The 12,063-nt window shown below is 48.0% G+C and overlaps 1 protein-coding gene across 3 annotated transcripts in view; it reads left to right on the top strand.

The window, feature by feature from the left end:
* POR (cytochrome p450 oxidoreductase) overlaps positions 1–12,063 on the top strand; it is a 624,051-nt gene that overhangs the window by 468,874 nt on the left and 143,114 nt on the right. The gene's annotated exons all lie outside the window — the stretch shown is intronic.

Below are 12,063 nucleotides of genomic sequence, written 5' to 3'. Positions count from 1 at the left end.
AAGAATTTACTGTGGAGGCAGAGATCCTGCATCACGAGTGGGGTCCATATGGATGAGGCAGGGAACCAAATCTGCCTCACTTGTGCCCAGGACTCATGTCTTTACACATGCACTGGATATTGCCTTTTCACTGTTAGTGTGAGGCACAGCAGAAACCCTTACCTCTCCGCTGCACAATCTTTGTGGCTTATGGCATTATGTGATGTTTAAATCGTTTGCCATCTTGTGATTCGCTGTGTTCTTCCTCTGTAGTGACGTGGACAAAAAAAGACGTCTGGTGTCTAAGTTGACTCCTAGGAGCAAAGGTCAATGGAGCAGAGAGGGTGATCCCAGTGACTAAGCAGACCAGATGTTGGGTATAAATCAGTGCGCTTCAAGTTCACCTAGACTCAGATGCCACCCAGGTTGAGACAACTAAAAGAGCCCTTGAAGAGACGATGAAGAGCCTTGACCTAGTTCTGGTGCAGGTCAACCAAGTGTCTGTCATCCAGTGCACAGACCTTGAAGCTAGAGAACAGAGAAGAGTCAGCCAAAGACACCCTACGAAGACCTGAGTAATTTAGACACTGTGACATTTTAGGAGTGAAGTTACGCTTTAGGATATTGGACAATGCAAGGAGAGGCACCCAACTCAGAGTACCTACAATAGTGGATGTAGACTGTCCAAAACCACAGATACAAAGGGTGCAGTAACAGCAGAGTTTCATTGCCGAGAGTGGCTTTGGAACAAAGTATGGTCTTCCTTGACTACCAGATCTTTTCCCCAGATGTCCCACCTGATACCTCGGTCAAGAAAATTAGCTGCTAGACGTCAGAGAGGAACTGCTGATCAAGGATGCTGAGACTTCATTGGGGCTCCAAAACAAATAAGTGTGTGTTGCACTTCAAAGTAGTTAGTTATCTTGCAGGCAGTTATATGGCCATATAATTTTCTGCCGAATAATGAGGGTATATTAGAGGCACTTGTGTCACTAAAGTAGTTTGTGGGATGTGTAGCTCTCCTTCTTTGTAGGGGAAATGGGTCAGAGGTGATGAAATCATAGTGGCTCATTCTGAGCTTTAGTGCTACTCCCAATTCTATAACAGTTATGATCTGTAAGCATGTTAACTTGCTACACAAGAAACTCAATGATGGTTGTTGCAATAAATTACCAGAAAACACAGGAGGAGTTCTAGAGGATGGGTAAAGGTGCTAATGAGCAGGCTGCTTCCAGGTGCAAATTATTCATTGCAAAGAGGTTTTTTGATTCCCTCCCCCAGCACAAAAACCCCAGAGAAAGTAGCAACTTTTGTCTTTATTGGATAAAAATGTGTTTGTAGCATGTGTTGCTGTAGATGCAATGCTCTGCATACTCCTGTCATTTAGTGTTGGGCTCAGAAATTTGCAACTTGTTTTCATTGAAGAATTCTTTCAAATCACAAGGTATATGGTGACTCCTTATGTGTGCATTGCTCATGAACATAGACTCCATTTAAGGTTGTTTTAGTGCAGCCGGTTAGAGTAGTATGGAGTGATAGAAGAAGGTTGGGCATTGTCAAATAAGTGAGTACAAACAGAAGGAAAGAAAAAACTCTGCAACCAGGGCTACACGCACCTGGGAAGGAGGATGGGCACCTGTGAATCTACAGCACTCCTCGCTGTGGACAGATGCTTACAGGTTATGTAACATTTACCGCATGTGTTGCTGTAGATACCCCCATTTAAGTGGTGACTAGCGTGTGGATGGAACAGATGTCTGATAAATGGACCGTAGGACTGTCTGGCCAAATAAAACTTGCTGTCAGTTGTGTTTGGTAAATGTATGTCAGTTTGACTTAGTAACTGCTTTACAAATATCAGCTAAAAGGATGTTTACAAGGAAAGCCATGGAAGGGTAGAGTGTGCCCTGGGCGGGTTCACGTGAGAACTCTTTGCTTTCATGTAGCAGGTTTAACTATAATATAGCATCTCCTATTCAGAGAGAAATTAGCATCAAATTCATATCGTCTAGGGTTCATGGCCATGGAGTTCCATGGCAATCCTAAGATGTACATATCGAGTTGCCTCTTGAATCATGTACTAGCAGCATAGATTTATAGACGGTTGGGCCAGCTAAGCTATTATTATTATATTACTATCATTGAGGCAGTGATCCACAATGTTATTCAGATAACGATAAAGTGGTAAAAACATTTAGACCGAATACAAAATGATCGGTCACACGGCACCGAGATGAGGTTTCTCACGCTCCGCTTCATGGCTTGGCACTGAAACACTCTGAAAAGCCTTCTGGCTCGGGACCGAGTTTACCAAACCCACTTCCGATCCGAAACCTTCGAGCTCTAAATCCAAGATGGGTTCCGAGCCGAAACATTCAGCACTGAAACCCAAGAAACAACCCTAGGAGTCAGAACCCTCGGCACCGAAAAGACAGTTTGAGGCATATGAGCTGCAGATTATACACTGTGCATAGATCGCCGTCTGGTGTTGGGCCCGGATGTTTGCAGTTTGTTTTTCCTCTTGGAAAGTCTTTGGAAGTCACGAGGTCGGTGACTCCTCCTTTGGTTCGTATTGCGCATGGGCTTCGGCTCCATCCTCAGATTGTTTTTTTCCGCCATCGGGCTCGGATGTAATACTTCGCGCTCCAGTTCCGAACTTTTCCAGTTCAGCGATCAACGCAAAATCCTCGGTCATCGAGATCCTTCAGATAATAAATCATCTTAATCACCTTCTCTTCGGCACTTCTTCGATTCCGGTCGTCGACGGCGTCCTTCGGGCCTACTCCGGCTCCGGTCTCGGCTGATGGAAAGAACTCCCTTCAAGAAGTGCCCTCGATGTGGGTCCAAATTCCCCCACACCGATCTTAATGAGGTGTGCAACCTCTGCCTCTCCCCTGAACACGAGGCCCGAGACTGTCCCGCCTGCAAGTCTTTTCGATCAAAAAAGACTATTCGAGATCGACGGGCTAGACGCAACATGGCGCACTCCTCGACCTCCGCTCCAGTCGACATCTTCGGGGACGACGTCGAAGCTCCGGGACAGCAGAACATCGAAGAAGAGGACGAAGACCTCGTCAGTGCTTCCGAGGCCAACGACTCAGATGTGGAGGACATCACCCCAGCGCAGAGGGTCGTGAGTACAATACCCCCTCCCACACCCACGCCGATACCCAAAAAGGCTTCGGTCACACCTTCGCCTTCGGGCCTAGGCAAGACCAAGGATACTGCTTCTCACACCCCACCTTCGGGCCCGGTAAAGAAGCCTATTAAGCCTTCCGGCAGCTCGGGCTCGAGCCAGCCTACCAGCAGTGCCGAAAAACACTCTTCGGCACCGAAGAAAAGATCGGCCTCCACCTCCACACCGAACCCAGCACCAAAGCCTTCGGTGTCGAAACCTGCCCTTCCGGTGCCGACCAAACATCACAAGGCCCTCTGCACCGACACTCCCGTGCCGAAGCCTTCTTCGGCACCGACCAAAAAATCGGAGGTCCCAAAGAAGCACGGCTTAAACAAACCTAAAAAGCCGTCGGCCCCGAAAACTTCGGCGCCGACCGAACAACCAGGGTCGCAAGAACTTTTCACACCGGATCCTCAGCAAAAGACACTTACCAAGGATCCAAAAACTGGACATTTGACACTGTCTTCAAAAAAGAGGCACTTGGACAAACCAGCTCCACCTCCACCTCCAAAGAGGAAGGACACTGCTACCTCCCCTTTCAGAGTGCCTTCCCCACCTCCTCCACCTCCTCCACCCTCCCCACCTCCACCCTCTCCACCCCTGCCTCATAGTTCTCCAACCTTGTCTCCAGTCCCAGACGATCTAGGAGACCCTTATTATGATCCAGCAGATGTGCCACAAGACCCCACCCCTACTGGATCTCCAGACCCATGGGACAACTATAACAATCCGGACATCCCAGATGTCCCACAGGATGACCTTTACCCATCTAGGCCATCCCCACCTGAAGATTTGTTAGGTTTTCACCACCTACTACAAAGGGCGGTACATTACCACGGCGTGGAGTTACATACTGACCCAGTGGAGGAAGATTTTCTCCTAGACACCTTTGATGATGCACATAGGTCTACTGCCATTCTACCTATGTTACAGGGAGTAATAAAACATGCACCGGAGGTTTTTAAAGACCCAGTCAGGGCCAGGGTCGTAAACCCCCGAATAGAGAAAAAATACAAAGCCGCCCCCACAGACCCTTCATACATTAAAGGCCCTGCACCATTGGATTCCCTAGTGGTATCTACAGCTAGGAAGCGCTCAAATCCTCAGGCGTCAGGCGAAGCACCACCACCTGACAAAGAGTTCAAGCTCCTAGACGCGTCAGAGAAGCGCACTGCGTCACAAGCCGCCAATATATGGCGTATCGCCAACACGCAAGCGCTATTGGCCAGATACGACAGGGCGCATTATGATGAGTTAGAGACCATCATGCATCATCTCCCTGAAAAATTCAGGAATAAGGCTAATGAATTGATCCAAGAGGGAAAAACAATAACTAATACCTCTATACGCTGTGCCCTATATGCAGCAGATACAGCCTCCAGGGCCATAAACACCAGTGTCCTTCTCCGTCGCCATGCCTGGCTCAGAGTTTCAGGTTTTAAACCTGAGGTACAAGCCTCTATATTGAACCACCCATTCGACCAAGATCATCTATTTGGCCCAAAAGTTGACTAAGCCCTCAAAGATGAAAAAAGATACTGACACGGCGAAATCCATGGGAGCCCTACAGTCACACACTCCTAGGCGATCTTTTCGCCGCTCTTCCTTTCGGGGCACGGGCAGGGGCTACTCCTCGGATAGTGCATCCACGTCCTACAAATCCCCTCCTCAATCTACCTTCACAAAGGGTTATCAAAGAGGCGGATACAGAGGTAATATTAATAAAGGCAGAGGCAAGACAAATACCGCCCGCTCTGCCACACCACCCACCCAATGACTTTACCCCGCTCCCTCCAGACCATTCCACTCCGGTCGGGGGCAGAATACAACATTTCCTTCACGTCTGGGAGACAATCACCTCAGACAGATGGGTGACCCAAATTATTCATTCAGGGTATTGCCTAGAATTAACATCTACCCCCCCAAACATTCCACCCAGGCAACGCCCTATGTCTCAAGAACATGCTACATTACTAAAACAGGAGGTAATCTCCCTCCTGCAAAAACAAGCCATAGAGCAGGTCCCCATCCATCAACAAAATTTAGGGGTCTACTCCCTGTACTTTCTGATTCAAAAGAGAGACGAGACTCTACGACCTATTCTAGATCTCAGACCTCTAAATACTTGCATACATTCAGACCATTTTCACATGGTAACCCTTCAACAGGTTCTCCCACTCCTCTCCCAGAACGACTTTCTCACCACTCTGGATTTGAAAGACGCATACTTTCACATCCCAGTACACCAGGCTCACAGAAAGTACCTCAGATTTGTGGTGGACGGGCAACACTACCAGTTCAAGGTGCTCCCGTTCGGGGTAACAACAGCACCAAGGGTATTCACCAAGTGCCTAGCAGTAGTGGCTGCACACCTCAGAAGACCGCACATTCACGTCTTCCCATACTTGGACGACTGGCTAATAAAAGCCACGCCCTACGAACAATGTGTGCAACACACCGCCGCTACAATCCAACTGCTTCACCGGCTAGGCTTCACAGTGAACCACCAAAAGTCCCACCTGGTACCATCACACATAAAACAATACCTCGGTGCTACCATAGACACCTCCAAAGCCATAGCCTATCCCAATCCTGCCAGGATTGCGAACATACAGGCTCTGCGTCAGAAATTCATATTTCAACACTCTCTCCCAGCAAGAGTGTTTATGCAACTGATAGGGATGATGGCCTCTTGCATTTTCATAGTGCCCCATGCAAGACTCCAGATGCGTCCACTCAAAGAGTGTTTAGCGCGCCAGTGGAACCAGGCCCTGGGGCAACTGACAGATCTGGTGTTGGTAGACGGTCGCACCCATCGCTCTCTGCAGTGGTGGAACACCACAAACCTTTCCAGAGGTCGACCGTTCCTGGACCCGGTTCCACAAATAATCCTGACAACAGACGCATCGCTCTCCGGCTGGGGGGCTCATCTATTACATCTCACAGTACAGGGCACATGGACACCGCAACAGAAGTTACTCCACATCAACCATTTGGAGTTACTGGCAATCTTCCGAGCCCTAAAATCCTTCCAGACGCAGATTTCAGGCACGGCAGTCCTCATTCCCACAGACAACATGACTGCCATGTACTACATTCAAAAACAGGGGGGCACACACTCTCCACCGCTCTCTCAATTAGCACAGAGCATATGGAGATGGGAAATTCCACAGAAAATTTTTCTCCTGGCCCAACATGTCCCAGGAGTCCAAAACACCGTGGCAGATCTGCTCAGCAGACAAACGCAACAGATTCACGAATGGGAACTTCACCCACAGGTTCTTCACCCGCTCTTTCAGAAGTGGGGGCATCCACACATAGACCTATTCGCCACCCACGAAAACAAAAAATGCCCAAGCTTCGCCGCCAGATATCCACACCCATTGTCCAAAGGCAATGCGATATGGATGAACTGGTCAAACAAATTTGCATACGCTTTTCCACCTCTCCCACTATTTCCATTAGTGGTGCGAAAGCTACAACAGCATTCCCTAACACTGATCCTAGTAGCTCCAACATGGGCCAGACAACCGTGGTACACCACACTGCTGGAACTCTCGGTAGTACCACACCAAAAGCTACACCTCTCACCATGCCTCCTAACCCAGAACCATGGAGAGATCAGGCACCCGGACCCAGCTCAGCTCAACCTTGCGATCTGGCTCCTGAGGTCCTAGAATTCGGATACCTTAACCTGCCCCCTGATTGCATGAATATTATCAGGGAAGCTAGACGCCCTACCACTAGGGCATGCTATGCTGCAAAGTGGAAAAGATTTGTTGTTTACTGCCACAACAACACAATCAATCCTCTAAATGCGTCCATACAGCACATCATATGTTACTTGCTCCATCTACAAAGGTGTAACCTAGCATATACATCCATTCGGTTACACCTTGCAGCAATTGCTGCCTACTTACAGAACAGGCAGCACCTATCACTTTTCAGGGTGCCTGCCATCAAAGCCTTTATGGAAGGCCTCAAAAGAGTAATCCCACCCAGAGTACCACCTTCACCTGTCTGGAACTTGAATATAGTTCTCACAAGGCTAATTGGACCCCCTTTCGAACCATTACATAAATGCGAGCTGCAATTTCTCACATGGAAAACAGCATTCCTAGTGGCCATCACTTCCCTTAGAAGGGTTAGTGAAATACAAGCACTCACCATACAGGAACCTTTTCTTCAAATGCATAAGAACAAGGTTGTACTCCGCACCAACCCAAAATTTCTACCCAAAGTCCTTTCTCCCTTCCATCTAAACCAGTCGGTAGAATTACCAGTCTTTTTCTCACAACCTCAAACCGTTGCGGAAAGGGCTTTACACACACTGGATGTTAAAAGGGCCTTACTTTACTACATCCAAAGAACACAACCTTTCAGAAAAACCAAACCGCTATTGGTCTCTTTCTCTCCACCACATAAAGGCAACCCGATTTCTAAATCCGGGATAGCTAGGTGGATTGTAAAATGCATACAAATTTGCTACCACAAAGCAAAACGGACGCTATCTGTTCCCCCTAAAGCCCACTCTACAAGGAAGATAGGGGCTTCTATGGCTTTTCTAGGAAACATACCACTAGATGACATCTGCAAAGCAGCGACATGGTCAACACCGCACACTTTCCCAAAACATTACTGTGTAGATGTGCAAACCAAGCAACAAGCTAGTGTGGGCCAGGCTGTACTAAAAACACTGTTCCAAACAACTGCAACAGATGCCGGTGGTCGCCGCTAGGGTTGGGTACTGTTATATAGTCTATGCACAGTGTATAATCTGCAGCTCATATGCCTCGAACGGAATATGCTACTTACCAGTATGCATCTGTTCTTGGCATGTAGAGCTGCAGATCTATACACGCCCACCCGCCTCCCCGGCTACCTGTATCCGTTCCAGTTTATCTTATTTAGATACAACACACATGGGTTTCTTTACTATTACTACTACGCTCCATCTTTCCCTGCTGGCGAAAAACAATCTGAGGATGGAGCCGAAGCCCATGCGCAATACGGACCAAAGGAGGAGTCACCGACCTCGTGACTTCCAAAGACTTTCCAAGAGGAAAAACAAACTGCAAACATCCGGGCCCAACACCAGATGGCGATCTATGCACAGTGTATAGATCTGCAGCTCTACATGCCAAGAACAGATGCATACTGGTGCGTTGCATATTCCTTCTGGCTCGGCTCCGAAAGCTTCGGTGCTGAAAAGCAAAAGACTTGCCTACAACACAACCGGATCCAAACATAGACACTGTACCTCCTGAATTGGATCTGTAACGGAAAAAACAGTATATTCACCCTGACACAGGGCGTATGCGTGATAAACCACCATCTAAGCACATGCTTTCTGATGACAGCCCATGCAAATTTCCTTTGAAGAAAGAAAAGTGTAGGCACTAGTTCTTTCCATACACTTCAATCCCCTCCTCCTCCCTCTCCACCACAGCTTGATCCATTACATATTACACCTAGTCAGTCTCCTCCACCTCAGTTTGACGCAGGTGACACGGTCTATGATGATGCACAATTACCAGATCCTTGGATGGACTAAACAACTAATCCTCCACAGGATACAGACCCAGATCTTTATCCTGCTAGGCCAACAGCTTATTGCTATAGCAGCAGAATACCATGGGGTGGAGCTATATAAAGAGTCTTTAGAAGAAGATTTTCTTTTTGACACTCTAGGATCACATAAATCCAGTCAGACACTTCCTATCCTCAAAGGTATGTTAAGGCACACAGACAAACATTTTAAAGATCCTGTCTGTGCCAGAATCTTTACTCCTAGAGTAGATACAAAATATATATCTTCCCCCACATATCCTATTTTTATTAAGGGTCAGTTACCACTTGACTCCTTAAGGGGTATCAAATGCTAGAAAGCAAGCTAACTCTCAAGCATCTGGGGATGCCCCTCCCCCAGATAACGAATCAATGCTTATTGATGCTTCTGGCAAACGTGTAGCTGTGCAAGCAGCTAATGATTGTCATATTGCTAATACGCAGGGCTTACTAGCGAGATACGATAGAGCCCACTGGGACGAAATGGAACAATTACTTCAGTTTCTCCCAGAGGAGCATAAGGCAAAGGCTCAGGAGTTAGTCCGAGTTAAACTCATTTCTTATGCCTCTATCAGATGCGCTCTAGATGCACCAGTCACCGCAGCAAGAGAGGTAAATAATAGCACCTTACTACGATGACATACATGGTTACGGATATCAGGATTCAAACCTGAAGTCCAACAATCCAGCCTGAATATACCTTTTGATAAAAAAACATCTTTTGGGCCCTGAAATCGATCTAGAGCGTGAAAAAATGAAAAAGGACACCGATGTAGCAAAATTGATGGGAGCGCTTCAATCTCCCTCAAATAGAGGTTCCTTCGGGTCTCTTTCGATAGGGGAGGGTCCAAGTCCACAGGCACTGACCAGAACACTTCCTCCTACTAAGGCAATTCCTAACCCTCTTTTACACAAGGATTTTTTTTAGAGGTTAGAGGGGAAATAGTCCCAGGGGCAGAGGTAAAAACACCATACCTCGCACTTCACCTTCCTCAAGTAAACAGTGACCTACCAACACTTCCCTCCGACTATTCCACACCTGTTGGAGGAAGACTTCAAGACTTTCTCCCCATTTGTCGACTTTATGGCCGCACTCGACCTCAAGGACACCTATTTTCACATTCTAATCCATCCGGCACATCGCCGGGACCTAAGATTTGTGTGTTAAGCTAACAGCATTACCAATTCAAGGTGCTTCCTTTTGGCGTCACTACCACATCCAGGGTCTTCACCAAGTGCCTTAAAGTGGTGGCCGCTCATCTGCTCAGGCAGAGTATCCACGTCTTTGCCTATCTGGACAATTGCATTATAAAAAATGCCACTTATCTAAAATGTCACAAACACATTCAGATCACCATTAACCTACTTCGCCAACTAGGCTTTACAATCAACGCTCTGAAATCCCATCTCCAACCCCTTCAGCTCCAACGTTATCCAGGGGCAGTCCTCAATTCAGAGAAAGGCATTGCCTGTCCAAATGCCGCCAGAATACTCTCCTTTCAGGCACTGCTCCCTCTGTTTTAACCAAATCAGCAGGTTACAGTCAGGATAGTGATGCACTTCCTAGCACGATGGCTTCATTCATAGCTATAGTTTTGCAGCGTGAATCTTTATGGATTCGCTATGCTGTGCATTATTCCGCGGTCTGGTGGTTGGGTCCGGAATCGTAATCTTGCTTTTGTCTTTTTTTTTTTTTTTTTTTTTTTTTTGTAGCTCAGGTGGGCGTCGACGTCCCACCATTTGGTGTACTTCTCGTGACGTCGTCATGCTTCCTGCGGAAGTTCCACCTCGGGGCGCCATCTTCAGATTCTTTTAACCGTCGTTGGGTCTGGATCGTCAACGTGAAGCTCCAGAGTTTTTTGCGAAGAAAAAAAGAAAGAGCACGAGTTTCATCAAAGAAGAAGTTGAGGAAGACTACAGAAGGAAGATCAACGAGCCGGGACGACGAAGAAGGAGGAGAACCTCGAGATCTTTGACGTCCAACGGAGAATGCGCACTCAGGGACACTGAGCGCAGGAATGGACAAGACACCCTTTAAATTCTGCCGTAACTGCCACCATAAATACGCGCAGAAGGACCAACACCTGGTCTGCAACCTTTGCCTCCCAGTCGACCACAAGAGCAAAGACTGCAACGCCTGTTCCGCCTTCATATCGAAGACACTCCGGGTGAGACAGAGGAGAGCCAACTACAACATGGAGGGCAAGGGACAGGCCCCGACGCTGTACGAACTGGGCCTCTCCACCGACGATGAAGACAATGTCGCCGAGGGACCTGAGGACTTCACGGTCGCAGAGACCAATAAGAAAACGTCTGACAAGGTAGGAGAGACGTTGAACACTAAACCTCGACAGGGCCCCGAAAAACAGAGTCAGACTCTCGAAAAACAGAGTCAAAGTCCTCGAAAGGAACACCGGCGCCGAAAATTTCGACGACCGCGAGTGGATCCAAGGACGAAAGGCACGGCGGATCTTTCGAGAAGGACTTCCAGCAGCCGAAGACTGGCGAAAAGCAAAGGTCGTTGAAGCAAGGCCAAGAACTTGGGCGCTCGACTTCGAGAGATAAGGTTGCATCGACGGCTCTGTCGAAAAGACCAGCGCTCGACGCCGAACATGCCTCCGAACTGGAAAAGAAGAAGAGGAGACTCGAGGCAGAAATGGAGAGCATCCTACACAGGAAAAAGGAGTTTGACGAAAAGATGAAAAAATTCACAATTCCAACGAAACCACCGTCGATCATCGTTGAAGTCGAGGAACAGGAAGAGTTCGAGGCCGAAGAAATGGTGAAGACTCCCGGAGATGAGGAAGAGGACCTTTACGATGAGGGAGAGGAATACGAGGAACAACAATCGAACTACGGCTCTGCGCTGTCGACGACACAGGACCTGGAGTGGCAGGACCTAGACGCCGAAAATCCAGAAGAACCCGTGGAGACTTACCCTTCGAGGCCTTCGCCGCCAGATGACATTGGGGCTTACAATATGGTCGTCAAAAGCGCAGCAGCAGCTTTTGGCGTTAAGCTGGAGGAAGAAAAGCCAAAAGCTGACTTTTTACTGGAGACGCTGCTCCCCATCCAAACGAGGAGCCAGTTCCTCCCCATGCTACAGAGTGTCATGAACCAGGGGAAGGAGGCGTTCAAGGACCCAGCTACATGTAGGTCCATCACACCCAGGACGGAGAAAAAATATTAACACTCTTCCCAGGACCCTCCATACATCAAAGGATCCATCACAGCGGATTCCATCATTGCATCTACTGCCAGAAAAAGGGCTAATGTCCCGGCTACCTCTGGACCACCACCAGACAAGGAAAGCAGGAGGATGGACCTGATTGCGAGGA

Source organism: Triturus cristatus, chromosome 3_2 (genome assembly GCF_964204655.1).
Source record: "Triturus cristatus chromosome 3_2, aTriCri1.1, whole genome shotgun sequence".
In the NCBI taxonomy this organism is placed as follows: Eukaryota; Metazoa; Chordata; class Amphibia; order Caudata; family Salamandridae; genus Triturus; species Triturus cristatus.
The sequence above is the reverse complement of the archived record's forward strand: the minus strand, read 5'-3'. Positions and strand labels throughout refer to the sequence as shown.